This window comes from Parus major, chromosome 2, assembly GCF_001522545.3.
Source record: "Parus major isolate Abel chromosome 2, Parus_major1.1, whole genome shotgun sequence".
Classification (NCBI taxonomy): domain Eukaryota; kingdom Metazoa; phylum Chordata; class Aves; order Passeriformes; family Paridae; genus Parus; species Parus major.
The window spans coordinates 106,886,483-106,900,697 of record NC_031769.1 but is presented as its reverse complement, the minus strand read 5'-3'; the positions used below and the strand labels follow the sequence as shown (position 1 = coordinate 106,900,697).

Genomic DNA, 14,215 nt, shown 5'->3' with positions numbered 1-14,215 from the left:
CCCCTGGAAGAGAGGTGCCACACATTGTCTGTGTATTTCTCATTGTTCTGAGAACATCCTCAGGGGTCTTGCCCACATCTTTAGATCTGCTGCTTGAAAACTACACTTCCCTTTTATCAGACCCTGTCACTCTTCTTTTAGACATGACATGTGATAGGAGAGGATAATTAGCAAATAGGATATAACTACTGTCCAAAGATTAGAGATTGTGACTTGTAGTTTTACTTCAGATCCAGGCATTATCTTGGTAATTTACTCATAGATATCTGTTTGCACTTCTCAAGGACTCTCAAAAGCGATGATGGTTCTGGCTGCTACTTGGCTGTCCTGTAAAGAGGTACATAAGGAAACATTTTTTCCCACTGAAAATATGTGAAGCTTGCTCCCTTCCTCTTCTGAGAGTGGTGAATGTCGCTCTCAAAGAGGAATGGAGAAGGTGAGAATCTAAGTTTGCTTTTTATTTCATGTAAAGTCAATTCCATGAATGTTATCCTTGTAATCCCCCTAGAGTGTACCTAAGGGTTCAGACCAAGGAACTTTGACACTGCTGATAAATGATTCTGCATAAGGGTGAATCATTGATTTATTGTCTGTGGTGTGAGATTGAAATTTGTAAGAATGGAGTATCTATGGACTTTTACAGACTGTTATTTGTAGCTGTATTTTTCCTCTGCCCACTTCTTCTAAAAGAGAACAGCTGATGATGTGGAGGAAAAAGGAACAGATAACATAAACTGGAAATTCTTAAATATTGAGGAGCTGGAAACTGGTGAGACATCATCAGTCACTTAACCTTCAAGTGAGCAGTGGAGATGTTTGTCACATAAAATAAAATCTCTTTGGGAGAGTTCCAAAAGGGAGATGAGTGGGTCAATTTACTGCTTGGCTCCTGTCTGTCTCTGCTATGTTTCTTCATTCTCCACAGCTCCTAATGACACTAGCCAGGCTCAGAGAGAGAGAAGAGTCTCTCTCTTGTCTGAAATAGCATATCTAATTCAATGTTAGCCCATTAGATCTGAATTCTACTTTGGTGATAGACATTTTATAATCCTCTAATCAAAAATGAGAAAAAAAAACACAATAAGCACACAGTTATTTCCATTGAGCCAGAAACTGATATTGCCATAATTTATCTTTGTGGTTATGTCTCATTAAGAAAGTTTTATGTTTTTTATACTTTTCTTTCTCTTTACTTTTTATTCTTTATTGGTGCATGAAGAGAGATAAAAGGGTATTTTTTAAAAAATAGTTTGTAGGCAATTTGAATCTCATCTAGTTAATACAAATACTTCCCCCCAAAAATGGGATTTGAAGTATGAAAGAAAATCAAAATATTTTGCAAGTGTTTCTAAAACTGGACTGCTTACAATCAACATTGTAATCCACATATTGTAGCTTAGGTTTTTGTTTACAAGATATTCATTGGGACTTAATCAAAAATATTGACTTAAATCCTTAAGAAATTTACAATATTTTTGAAAATTAATACATTGTTGTCTTTTAACTCCCTCTAGAAACTAAGCACTGTGAAGCCACTTGCCCACCATCCTCCTGGGGGGAGAAGAATCAACCATGGTCTGAGTGTAATAATTGAAACAAACTAAACTATATCAATTATATTAATAATAGTAATTGTAATAACAATGATAGTAATAATAATTGTAGAGAAGAGGAGAAAGAGACAATAATTAAACTCAAGAAAATAAAATTCATGCACAATATAGTTGGTCACCACCTGCTCATCAATGCCCAGCCTGTCCCCCAGTAGAAACTGGCATCTCCCAACAAAGCTGCCCCAGTTTGTATACTGGACACAACATTCTATGGTGCAGAATATCCTTTTGGCCAGTTCAGGTCAGCTGTCCTGGCCATGGTTCCTCACATCTTCCTGTCCAGCTCCTCCCTAGCAGAGCCTGAGAAACTGAAAATCCTGGACTTAGGGTTAGCAACTGCTAAAACATCAGTGTGCCATCAATATTATTCTTATACGGAATCAAAAGCACAACACTGTACCGTCTACGAAGAAGAAAATTATCTCTATACCACAGGAAACCAGAACATACACTAAGGAATTTTACCAGCCACAAGCAATTTACAAACAGAAATACGGATGGCATCCATCAAATAGGTTACTATTGCTCATACACTCCTAATAACAGTCATGATGATATGATAATATGTTTTCAAGTGTGTTCATGTTTTGGAAGTGGACTCTTATACCTTTAACTTTTTTCTTCAATACAGTTTTCTTTAGTAATGAGATTATTGGAAGGAGCTAAAAGCATTTCTGTGCTTTTAAGAAGAGTATAAGGAAAAGATTTTTGGCGAATGCATTCCCCAAGAGTAGATCATAAAAAGCATAGACAAGGGAAGGATCCTGAACTGACTTCCATTATTACATAACTAAGTTAAGGTACCTTACTTTAAAACAAATGGAAATATAGAATGGAACATAGTAATACCTGTCCTCAAAAATTCCTCTCCTGACTCCTAAAGCAGTGCACATTCTGAGTTCACAAACACTTTTCCCATAGGTGTTTTTTGGTGTGGTTCCACAGAGATGGTTTACAATGTCAGGACATGAATGCCTGTCCTGCACATGCCTTGTAGACATATCTTCCCAAAAAAAGTATCCTTGTCATATAGAATGCAGGAAAGTATCCTTGGCTTCCATAAAACTAATTTCCCAGCAGGCTAATTATTGGAGTAAGAATTTTCTCAAGACAGTTATTGTATAAATGCACATGCGGGAATAAGAGTTTTGCTGGAGAAAGAGCAGAATAAAGACAAAAAGAAGCTGAAGCTTGTAATTAAAAAAAAAAAAAATCTTTCAGCTATGGATTATTCTTGTTTTTTCTTGATGCAGCATCACACCAGGTGCTAACCAATGTTACATATTCCTGATCTCCTACTAAGATTAGATATTCCTAGTTTGAAAAAAAAACTAAAAGAAACTGAGTAAAGCACTACATTTCCAAAGCTCTCCAATAATGAGTATCTGGTGTTTCCTACTCAGCTATACAGCTTGTCCAGCCTAAAAGTTCTGTAGTGTGATTTATAGACATGCCAAAATACTGAGCAAGCTTAACAGGTATGCTCTGTTTACCTTGCAGCACAAAGGAAACATAATACTTGCCTACTCAGTAGTTTTTCCAATCCCTTTCTAAATAACTTGCATTATCAGGTCAGGGTAGATGCAAATTTAATTGAAAAGGAGGAGCTGAGTAGCTGCTACCACCTAATGGGCCAGTGAAGTGCGCAGACAGAGTTCTTGCTTTTCTGGCTGCAAAACTTGGTGGAGATAAAAGTTTTGGCATCCTACAGAGCACACACATTGATTCTGCTGAGAAGGAATGAGCTCTGTCTCTTATTCTTCAGCATCTCTGGTATATCAGCATGCTCTATTGCAGGACCACAAAGAACCTGACACCTGCTGGGGAATGCCAGTGTTCATGTTTCTCTACAGAAACCCCCATGTGCCATATGCCAGGTGCTCAGGGGTGCCAGCCTGGACCAAGTGGTTCTATGCCTCTGAGTGGACTGTTAAATTCTCAGAAATAACAGAGAGAAGCAGTGAATTGGTAGTAGTATATGGTAGCAGATAAAAACCCCAGGGCATTAAGCAAAAACTGTGGTCATATCTAGTTTATAATTTATCTTGCTTATTTCCATGTGATATCAAAGGTGGTATCCAGATAGTTTTAATAGATAATTAAGGAAATGGCCTAAGTGTACCAGACCCTGATATATTGTCAAGCAAATTGCCTTACCACACATTATTTTTGCATCCTTTGTTATCTTCTTCCATGCAGTGCTGGAACATTTATTTGCACTGAGAAATGCAATTTTGCTATAATCAAAATAATGTGCTTGTCCACTTTGGTGCTCAAAGCAATTGGGAAGAAAGCCTAAAACTTTATTATTTCCTTGATTCATTTGAATAAAGTCAAAAAGCATTATTTTAATGAAGTGGAAATATGCTTTCTGACTTGGTGTTTGATTTGAATATTGTAGGGAAATGTGTGGCTTAAGTAGGTATGCTGGATTAAATGTTAAGTGCATTACCATATTTTACATAAGGATATAGAGGGTTGCTTGAAAGACTTGACAGGACAATTTTCTATTGTTTAAGGCACTCAAAATCAAAATGCTTCACGAAGTCATGTTGATGCCACCAAGAATTCTTTTCAGAAAATTTACAATGATTTTGTAATGTTTCATTTTTAAGTATCTTCATTGAAGCTTTTGACAGTCTTCATTTAGAAATCATGCATCTGATTCTTATTATTTTTGTATCCTTAATAATACAGTAGTATTTCTTAAATTGTGTTAAAAATAAAACATCCAGAGTGAGTTAATGTTTTGTTTAGTTATGAGTTTTTTCAGGTAGTGCTCAGAATAAAAAAAGATATAGAAACACCTTTTAAATATATTTTTACCCTGTTCTGTTCTATTTTCTGTCACACTGAATAATAATAGCTGGTATTATTGAAATGAAAATAATTCATCATTGCTAAATTAAGAATTTTAGTTAAAATAAATGTCCCATTTCAGTTTTCAGAAAGTCTTTCTCTTTGCAAGAAGGTTTTTGTTTTGGTCTTTTGTGGATTTTTTTTCTTATTTGTGATCATAACATCTTATTTTCTATGTCCAGATTTTCTGTGAAAAAGGAATTCAATTTTTTGACCAGCATAGTAACTGCTGGTGGTATATGGACATATGCTTTGCAGATACATAAAAATAGCATTTTTCATTTGTTACCACTTTATTGTTTTGTCCCAAATAACATGTTGCCATGTCAACATCCTGTCAGGTCCAACGGCAACAACTGGGTGCAGCATAACACACAATACATGAGGACAAGGTGTAGAAGAAGCGATTAAAATCCACATTATTCTGTTTTGAGGCAGCTACCCACTCACTGTTATTTCTGGTAACAAATGTCAGACGTGCTCACCGCCCAGCCAGCTCAGAGATTGGTGGGTGCTCCTTATTCTCTGTGACTGAAACTAATTTGGGATCATTGTCTGTTTTCACAGTCCTCCTTTCATTCCGGAGGGACAACACAAAATGCCTGCGTTCAGTGGGTGCCTCCTTCTCCGGAGTGCAGGTGGTGGGACCAGGCTGTGCTGGGGGAGCTGCCCATGTGCCCTCCCACGAGGAAGTCTGCTGGAGCTGCACATAGCACCTTGTGAGTGACTTGGGAAGAAATCTTTCTGGAATAACCTTAAAGAGTGCTTGCCTTCCTTTCATTTTACATAGAAAGCTCACAATTCCTTGGATACCTTTCCTAGCGCTGAAAACTAAAGTAAACTCTCTTTGCACCTTAACATGTTCTAACCTCTCAAGCTTCTGTTAAAGTTGCAAATTTTCTGCATTCCCTGACCTGACCTGCAATATTTTCCATGGTGTGTCTTGATTTCGGGGTTCATTTAAATAATTGCCTAGTTAGAGTAGCCTATTCTAATCTTATATCAGTATTATTTTGGCCCATATAATTAATTCAAAGGAAAACAGCTCCCTCATCCTTAGTTCCTAGGAAACCTTTCCTGGTAATTCATATTGACAGCAGTGAGTTGTGACATTTATCAGTGAGGTGAAGCTGACCAGCTGCAGGGCTCCTGACTGATTTACTCAGCCAACAAGCTGCTCATGATTCCAGCCAAGTATTGACTTTTCTTTCCCTTCCCTCCCCTCAAGTTAGAAAGAAAATACAGAGGCATTTTTTTATCGTTATATTTTTATTTTTAACAGTCATACTGAAAGCTAAAATGTGGACCACTGACTATATCTTCCCTTTAAAATTTAATTTCTTAATGCAAAAGGATTTCAAAGTTTCAAGGAAAGAAAATTACCATTACAATCTAAACTAGTTGAAATATAAAATAAACGAGCAGGTTTGATCTTATGTTATTTGAATCACTCACTTTGGTAGCAATGAGCTTCAGTCTCGTAAACAACCTGCCTGCAGTCAAATGACCTTTGTGATTAAAAAACTAAAAATTGAAATTTAGCTCATTTTCACTCTTCAAAAGCAAAAGCAAAATGTTCTGCAAGTATTCTAGTATTTTGTATTTTTAAGGCTTAGATAGTGATGGAAGCCAAGGACAGAGAATTTTCTGTATTTCCAAAGTTTCTCTCACTTTTCGAGTCCCTTCTTTTTGGACTAACATGCCTGAGCCACAATCGAACTTAAGGAAAGCATGAGTATTTCTAGAACTGACATTTTCAAGCACCAGTGAATTACTGAATCACTCATTCTTGGCACTGATACATTATACCCATAATTGTTCTGCTTGAGGAGGTGACATTTCCAGAAACGGCAGTTCAGCGTGACAAAGGACACAACACTGCTGGGAAGATAAGTGAAAGGTGACAAGACCATGCAGCTGCCAAGGAACAGGCGCTCTTCAGTACATCAGCACTAGATGAAACCAAGTTCAAGTGTTGTAGTACTGACGTAGATTCAAGTCAGCCTCCATTGCTAATGCTCTCATCTCACTTCTGTGATACGTACTGCATGGAATTAACACAAAGGCCATTACTGAAGCCTTTAAACCCGAGGAGAGGCATCCAGAGTGTCTGCTGAGAAAAGCATAGAGAACAGGTAGGTAAAACAGGTGAGAAAAAGGGGAGGGCAAAGAAAAGAATGGTTGGGGTGGGCTTCTGATGGATCAGGAAAATAAGTTGTCACCATTCTGACAAGATCTGTGGGGCAGATAAAATGGCCACTGACAAATGTTCTCACATGGTGATGACTGCAATTGAAATATAAGTTGCTTAAACTTCAATGTTTGAGCTGAAACTATTGAACCAGTTATTGCACTAGGGATCACCACACTCAAAGTAATCCCAAAAGTTAATCCATAGATATTAAGCATGTGCAACTTCATATGTTGTACATACCATCCTGATTGTTATATTAACCCATAGAAACCAAAAGACGTATGCACCTACACCCAGCCATTCTTTCCTGTGTAAAGACATTATGTATTACAATGTTCATATATATGATGTTTGAAGAATGTGTGTATTTCTACAGATGCAGTTGGGAAAAAAGCACATTTTCAATCTGTCCTTAGAGCAAATCCTTTAACAAGAAAATATATTAAGTCGCCTGTTTGAAGTGCTGTGGCTTCTCCAAATGTAGCTGTGAAGAACGCCTTTTGTCATTCCTCCCCAGTGCATTACGTTGTGACAAGGCAGTCATGTTACATAACGTGATGGGGCTGACACCAAATAACATGTGAAAGATTTGATCTCCTTCCCTTTTAGTACGAGTATCCTGATCTGTGAGTGGCTGGACTTTGGAGAGTTCTTTTTATTCTTTATAGAGAAGGAAAAAAGGAACACTCTGTTTGAAAGTCCTTTCAGAAGAGCTGCCATTAGAAATTTTCTTTACAATATTTTCTTTACATCTATTAGCGGAAAGCCATCTTCATCTTTAAAATATGTACATTGTTTCTGGCTCACTTATTCCTTTGTCTTATCAAGAGCAGACTTCTATTAGGGCCTATAAAACAGGCTTTGAGAAACTTAAGCATGTAATCCTGTATGGCTCATGGCAACACATGGTGAGGTTCATTCTGCACCATCAGTGACCCACTGGCTTGACCCATTTACTTCTCAGTGCTGACAGCAGCAGGGGAGAAGGAGGAAGGAGGGCACTGAGAAGTCACTAGGAGAGGGAGGGACCAGCAGGGACGTAGGAGACTGAAAAGTGGGAGTTCTTTCCCTCTCTCACGATGTATTTTTGAAACTGTTGCCGTTTTGGACTCCCTGCATCCAGTATGTTGAGAAAGTTGCATCTTTTCAGAAGTATACTGAGGAATTGTTTCCCATGCTACTGATTAAACAACCACAACGTAATCCAAAAATGGTGTAATCTAACTGCTCTGAATAGAGTTATCCCAGAGACAGCATTGGCCCATCAGTGTAATTGCTGCAGGTTAAGTGGCCTCAGAAGCCAGGTTAACTGGAGATTTACTGTGTAACAAACAGGTTTTTTGCAAAGAAGAGTTTGAAAAATTAAACAGACTAGTTTTTTAGTTAAAGACTTCCAAATAATAAACCCAACTCCTATGTCTTTCTGAAAAGTAAATCTTCACTGCATTTCACTTACCTGCCTGAAACTGTTTTCATACTCAGAGGTCAGCAGAAGCAGCTGGGAGAATACTGTAGAAGAAGAAAAAAAACAGTGGAAATTGAAAAATATAAGGCAAAATTGATGAAACTTTTCAGTCATATCATATTTTTATTTAATAAATGTACAAACGATGTTCTTTTGATAAATGAGATTGCACAGTACAGTGATAGTACTTGCAAAACTCTCTCTGGAACTTAACCAACCATAATCCAAACCATGACAATGCTTTTGATTACATGTTAATACCATTAGTGACATAGATTTTTAGTCACAGACTTCAACATGAGCAAATAGCACACACAGAGTTTTAAAAGTACTCATCAGAGGGAAAATTAAAGAACTCCAAACATTCACGTTAATGTCAAGTATGTCAGTATGTCAACTTCCTATCAGGATTGTTTCTAAAATGAGGGATTGTGAACTGACAAGTTAATAGATATGTGCTTTCATTATTACATTTTACACAACTCTAGAAAGTGAGGTCATGTTTACTTTTGCTATCACCAAAACTCCTGAGATAGACTGCAGAATGATATCAAGGCCCTAAAATACACTGCTGTAGGAAGACTGGGATTATTTTCCTAGATCAGCCCAAGATCTCTTCTAGAGCTATGTCCTGTTCCTGATAAAATTCCAGAGTTTATGAATCACAAGACTGTTAAGAGACATCATGGTCTGTGTTTCCAAGTGTTTCAATGAGACAATGTTTATAAATCCTAATCTAGGGAAGGGGTCTTTATAACATGCTGTTAAAATCTGATTTTACAATTATTAGAGAAATGACTTTGCCTGAAATAAGGTGCAAACAAGACTATATGCTGAAGCCAATAGTATGGATTTTATATAATAATTAATGAGAAGTAGAGAGAGATAGAAAGAAAAAGAAAAAAAGAGAGCAGGGAAAAAAATAGTATCAGAGAGACAGATTAAGAGAAAAGGTTCCACCATCCTTGGATCCAGATGACATCCTGTCAGTTCTCTTCTTCTGGTCTTCTCAGTAGCAGGGATCCCAAGGTCATTCAAAACTTCCCGCCATTTATACATTTTAGCAAACAAATAAATTAATGTTCATTGACTAACGCTTCTTTTATCCTATTGTTTAAATTATTCCCTTGCTTCCAATACTATTGAGTCCCATGCTCAGTCTTCCTCCCCTTTTGAGTTGGGCCTCACATCTTGAGCCAGTGAGCTACAACTTCCCTCTTCCAGACCCAGACAGGGATAATTTCACATTACACAGGGATACCCTCACAGGGTAGAGGGAGCAGATCAACAGTTTCTTTGCCCTTTTTGCTACAGTGGGAAAGTCCTTCGATCTTAACAGTGTTTGAGGCCATTAAATCTCTTATACGTGCTAAAAAATCTTCAGATTTTCAACAGAGTATTTGCATAGTGCAATGTCTCATTTATTGCTCAGCTGTGATAACCCCACTATGCTCCTTCAGCAGTCCTGAAGTTTTATCTCCATTTACTGGTGATTCAAATAATGATGAATGCATATGTCTGCTTTAAAGACAGGCTATCCAAAAAATGTCAGCCTCTACTCTCTTTTAGTATTCTATCTGGGAATAGCACATTTAGCCTTCTGGTACAACCCTTTTCAAAATGGGTTCAACATTATGTAAGTCTTACTCCTGGACTGATGACTAGGAGCCAATATTGGTCCAGTCCCCACGGCTTTCCAATCTTTTGAGGATTTAGTCTAGTTGTCAAGGCTGTAGGGATCCATTAGTCACTCATTGTCCAAGTAATATAAAGTATCTAAACATCGAAATCAAACTGAGAATTAATATGACATATAGAAATTATCTACATAGCCTAGGACTAGAAAGAGTGCAGGTTTATAAGTTGTGTTTATTAAGTTTGTAAATGCTGTAAAAGCATGCATGTTTTCTCTGTGTCTCAGCTCATTCAGGAATTAGAGAACTTCCCCTTTTAGACAGTGACAAATAAAAAGCTGCTTCTTGTGAAGAGAAACTGGAAAGCACCAAAATTGTTTGTAGATTCAAATGATCTGCAGGATCAAACAGGCTTGAGTTTCCCTAATCTCTTTGGTTGACAATTAACTAAAGGCCAATTATGTACCTATTTGGAAACTGTGTATTTATTCAGAATATTAACTGAGTCTTAAGACAGGAAGAATAAAGACTGCTTTCATTCAAAGATAATAAACCTCAGCTGTTCAATATTCATATCACTTAACAAAATTAGAATTATATAGCAGAGCCTTGACTGATTGTGAAGTGAATGAATTATATGGCCAAAATGGAGTTCCAAAACAGGATGCTGGAGAGGATGACTGAGTTAGAATGTAAATATTGCAAAGAGAAACAATTACTTTGCAGCGTCTCCCAGACATTATAATTTATGACTTTGATTCAATTAAAATAATTTCAGATCATTCTAAGTGCAAAGAAGAGCACTCAAAGCCAGTAAAGCTATGAAAATTGGCTTCACAGAGGGATGGTTTGTTCTATAAGAAAGGGAGATGTCTACAGAAAACTTTCAAAATATCCTCCTGATAAGTCTAAATTTGAAGAGTTGATAACAAGGTGAAGAGGACAATCATACAAATTAGTTCCAGGAAGACAGCTTGGGAAAACAATCACTCATTAAAACCACTTGTTTTTTTCTCAGAGACTCAACAAATTAGTTATTCTGCAGGAAACACTCACATTTTGAAATTATGTTTTCTAGGGATAGAGTCATCTATGGCTTGCTGCTGAATATACCTCATTTAAGATACTGAAGACCAGATTCTGGACACAAGTTTACACAGATAACAAAGGTGAAGCTTCAGAAAATGCAACCTATTTTGGGGACAGAACACATACTCTGCTGAAAATTTTGTAGAGGTAAACTAACCCCATGATGGGATTTCTATTCTCCCTCTCTTCCCAGTTTGTTGCATTTCTTTTTGCTTACCTTCTTCTCATCTATAAGAGATCTGCACTTGAATTACCATCTTAGTTTTTGTTATTGTTCTTTGGGACTTTGCAGGATGATTATCGATAACCAAAGGCAAACTATAATTGCAAGATTTGTACCATCAATGCTTACACATTCAGGTTGCATAAAGAAGAGGTGTTTACATCTGCAAATGTATTTTTGACATTTCTATGGAGGACATCCCATGTATGACACTTTTCTGCCATGATGCCAGAAGAGCACGGTGTCACTCCATCGCTCACGCCACACTTTAACTATTGAATCAGGTGCAAGGCAGGCTGCCATTTATAGTGTTTAATATATTTCCTGTAAATGTGCAGGAAATATCTGTTTGAAGTTCTGATGGAAGCAGTATTGATGTTCACAGAGATGCAACAAACTACTTGATGAAAGAAATCATTTTCAAGAAAGAGTCCTATGGGGGAAACAGAGCCTGTTTATTTACACAAAGATCAAAGCAACTTTCATATGAATTGATGCTAAATATTTAGTACTTGAGTGACTAGTAAAGAACCCTCTAAACTTCTAAAGGGAAGAATAAAAATGGGAGAGAAATCTTCATATATAAATATATATATACTCTCTCTGTTGGCAAAATCTTTTTTATTATTTGCATTACAGTAGTGTCTAGGGTCCAGCTTGAAATCAGACCTACTCCATCAAACTGTATCTAAATACTTAGAAAAATACAACCTTTTTCCTGGACAGCTTACCATGAAAATAGGTGGGGTTCAGGAAGGAGGACAAATTCTTATTCAGTTTGTGTGAATCTCCCTTACAATTTAAAAAATATGTACATTAAACAAAATTAAGTAAACTTGTCATTAAATTACTCCAAGCAATGGAAATTGATTAATGTCCATGTCAGGAAAAACAAATATGAACAAAAGACCCCATATACTAACTGCTCCCAATGAAAACTTTCCTTAGGTTTTCTATCTATATTCTCATTTTCTTCTTCATCCAAATCAAGTTTAATTACAAAAATCAAAATCAGAGCTGAATTTTTCTTACACAGTTTCAGAGGCTATTCAGACACACACTGCTCAAGCACAAAAATAGTATGAAAAAGGAGTAGTGCAGGAATAGACACCCAGCCACTAAAGAAAACCATCTCTATGGGTTGCCAGCAGCCTCAACCTCACCCAAAATAGCTGCCTCTAGCTGGCAGAAATCTCAGTCTCCCTCCTTAAAGGTGAATCCTGAGGTTTCAGGAGGAACTGTGCCAAAACTGATGACAACATCTGAGTGACAGAATTTCTGCAGCTAGGGAGGGGGTGGGCTGCAAAATAGGTCAGTGGCATGTATTTCTCATAGTTCACCACCTTCTTTCTAGCCTCTAGCTGCAGATCTCTAACCCTGCAAGACCTCCTTCTAGAAATCAGCACAGTACTAATGCACATCTATGACTCAGGGACTGTGGTTAATCTGGAGCTAGGCTAAATTCACACCTCCTTAAATCAGAAAAGCTTTGTCCTCCTATGTGTAATGTACAACTTTCCACTGTATGGTCCTGAATAGTCCTCATTTTCACAGTAGTTCTCCCAATAGCACATTAAGTGTGTCTTTACCATCTGTCACATGTGGTTTGCTCTCTCTCTTGTTCTTTATTACTAGCAATATAAAATAACATCTAAAGAGTAAGAAGAGTAGGGTTACTGTCTGCAAGGTAAAGTGAAAAATTGACGACAACCTGTAACAGACATTTATGAAAAGATCTTATTTGTTTTCTATTCCTTCTCATATTCAAAGTAGATTCTTCAAGCTACAGTCACTGGTATGGTACTCATTACTCTTTCTTTCTCCTCAAAGAAGAATTATTTTATTTTAAACTTAAATAGTGAAATTTTTCCCTCTGTGCAAAGGTTTAGAATAAATATGCTATAATGCAAACTAGACTACCTCAAACAAACAAAAAAGTGCCATTGCTTTAAATTCCTAACAATGGGAAATCAGTAAAAAAAAATAAAACAAAATCCACTGTGTACTAAGCCTTGTGGACAATTTCAGGCACTGAACTATATTGAGCTCAGGAGAATTGACTCCCTTCTTTTCAGTGCCTAATGGAGGTCATGTGCTCCTTGGCTCTAGCAGCTATGGACTTGTGAAGTGTCTGCATTAATTCTCTGTGTGACCTCAGATGGGCTCACTTGCCTGTCACAGCACAGCTGGTCCCTTTTGGATACTTGACTGCTTAAGTCTAAAGAAGTCTGGGCCCTGAAATTCTAGTCCAACCTCCTTGCCATGGGCAGGAACACAAAGTATTTTCCATATCTTCCCATGAGAGCTCAGAGCCATTGATGTTATTGTCAGAAAGGTTTCCTTGAAAATTAATTCATTTTTTCTCTTTTCAGTTCCATCTTATTTTGTTGAATAACATTGCACTTTCTTTAACCTAGTCTAAGTTTTTGCTAATCAGAAGTTCAGTTACAGATATTAAAGCTGCTTGGAACCTTTCAAAATTTACCTTTTTTTTGTTTTTTAATAGCTGTTTATTAATACTAAAATGTTTCACAAAATTGTATTGATTTCAACATCAGTTTTGATGGCATGCTTTTTGAGGTCATGGATGAAATCTATGGCAACCCTAAAAAGGCATGTGTAGACAGAAATAAATATTAGAAAACTAATCTTTTCATTGCACAAATGCATGTACCTTTTTGTAAGAATATTTATTATCCATTTTTTGAACTCAAATTACAATAAAATTTTTAATTGATACAATAAAACCATATTGTCAGTTCTCAGTCAACCATTATATGTGTATATTAAGACAATGTAATTATGTTTTCAATTTGTATTTTCATCAGAAATACATACTTAACAGGACACATTCTAATGGCCTGTCTCCTCTGGGTTTGATACGATTCAATATTTTCATTAATGATCTAGAAGGAACAGAGAGCAGGCTTATTAAGTTAAAAGATACCATTTATTGGGAGGGACCAAAAGAATGTTAGAGGACAAAGACAGAACTCAAGATGATCTTAAAAAATCAGAGATATAGACAGAAAATATTACAAGATTTAGTAGTGGTAAAAGTAAGATCCCATACTTAGTCATTATTAATTAACTACATAAATACAGGATGAGAAATTACCGTCTACAGACAGTTCTGTA

At 36.7% G+C, this 14,215-nt stretch overlaps 1 long non-coding RNA gene across 1 annotated transcript in view; it reads right to left on the bottom strand.

Moving 5' to 3' along the window:
• Positions 1-5,599: 5,599 nt before the first annotated feature.
• The window catches only part of LOC107200706, a 150,759-nt gene continuing 142,143 nt past the window's right edge, over positions 5,600-14,215 (bottom strand). The window contains exons 5-6 of the long non-coding RNA XR_004496077.1: positions 8,123-8,175; positions 5,600-6,585 (exon numbers count right to left, since the gene is read on the bottom strand). This is a non-coding gene — a long non-coding RNA (uncharacterized LOC107200706). The remainder of the gene's footprint in view (positions 6,586-8,122; positions 8,176-14,215) is intronic.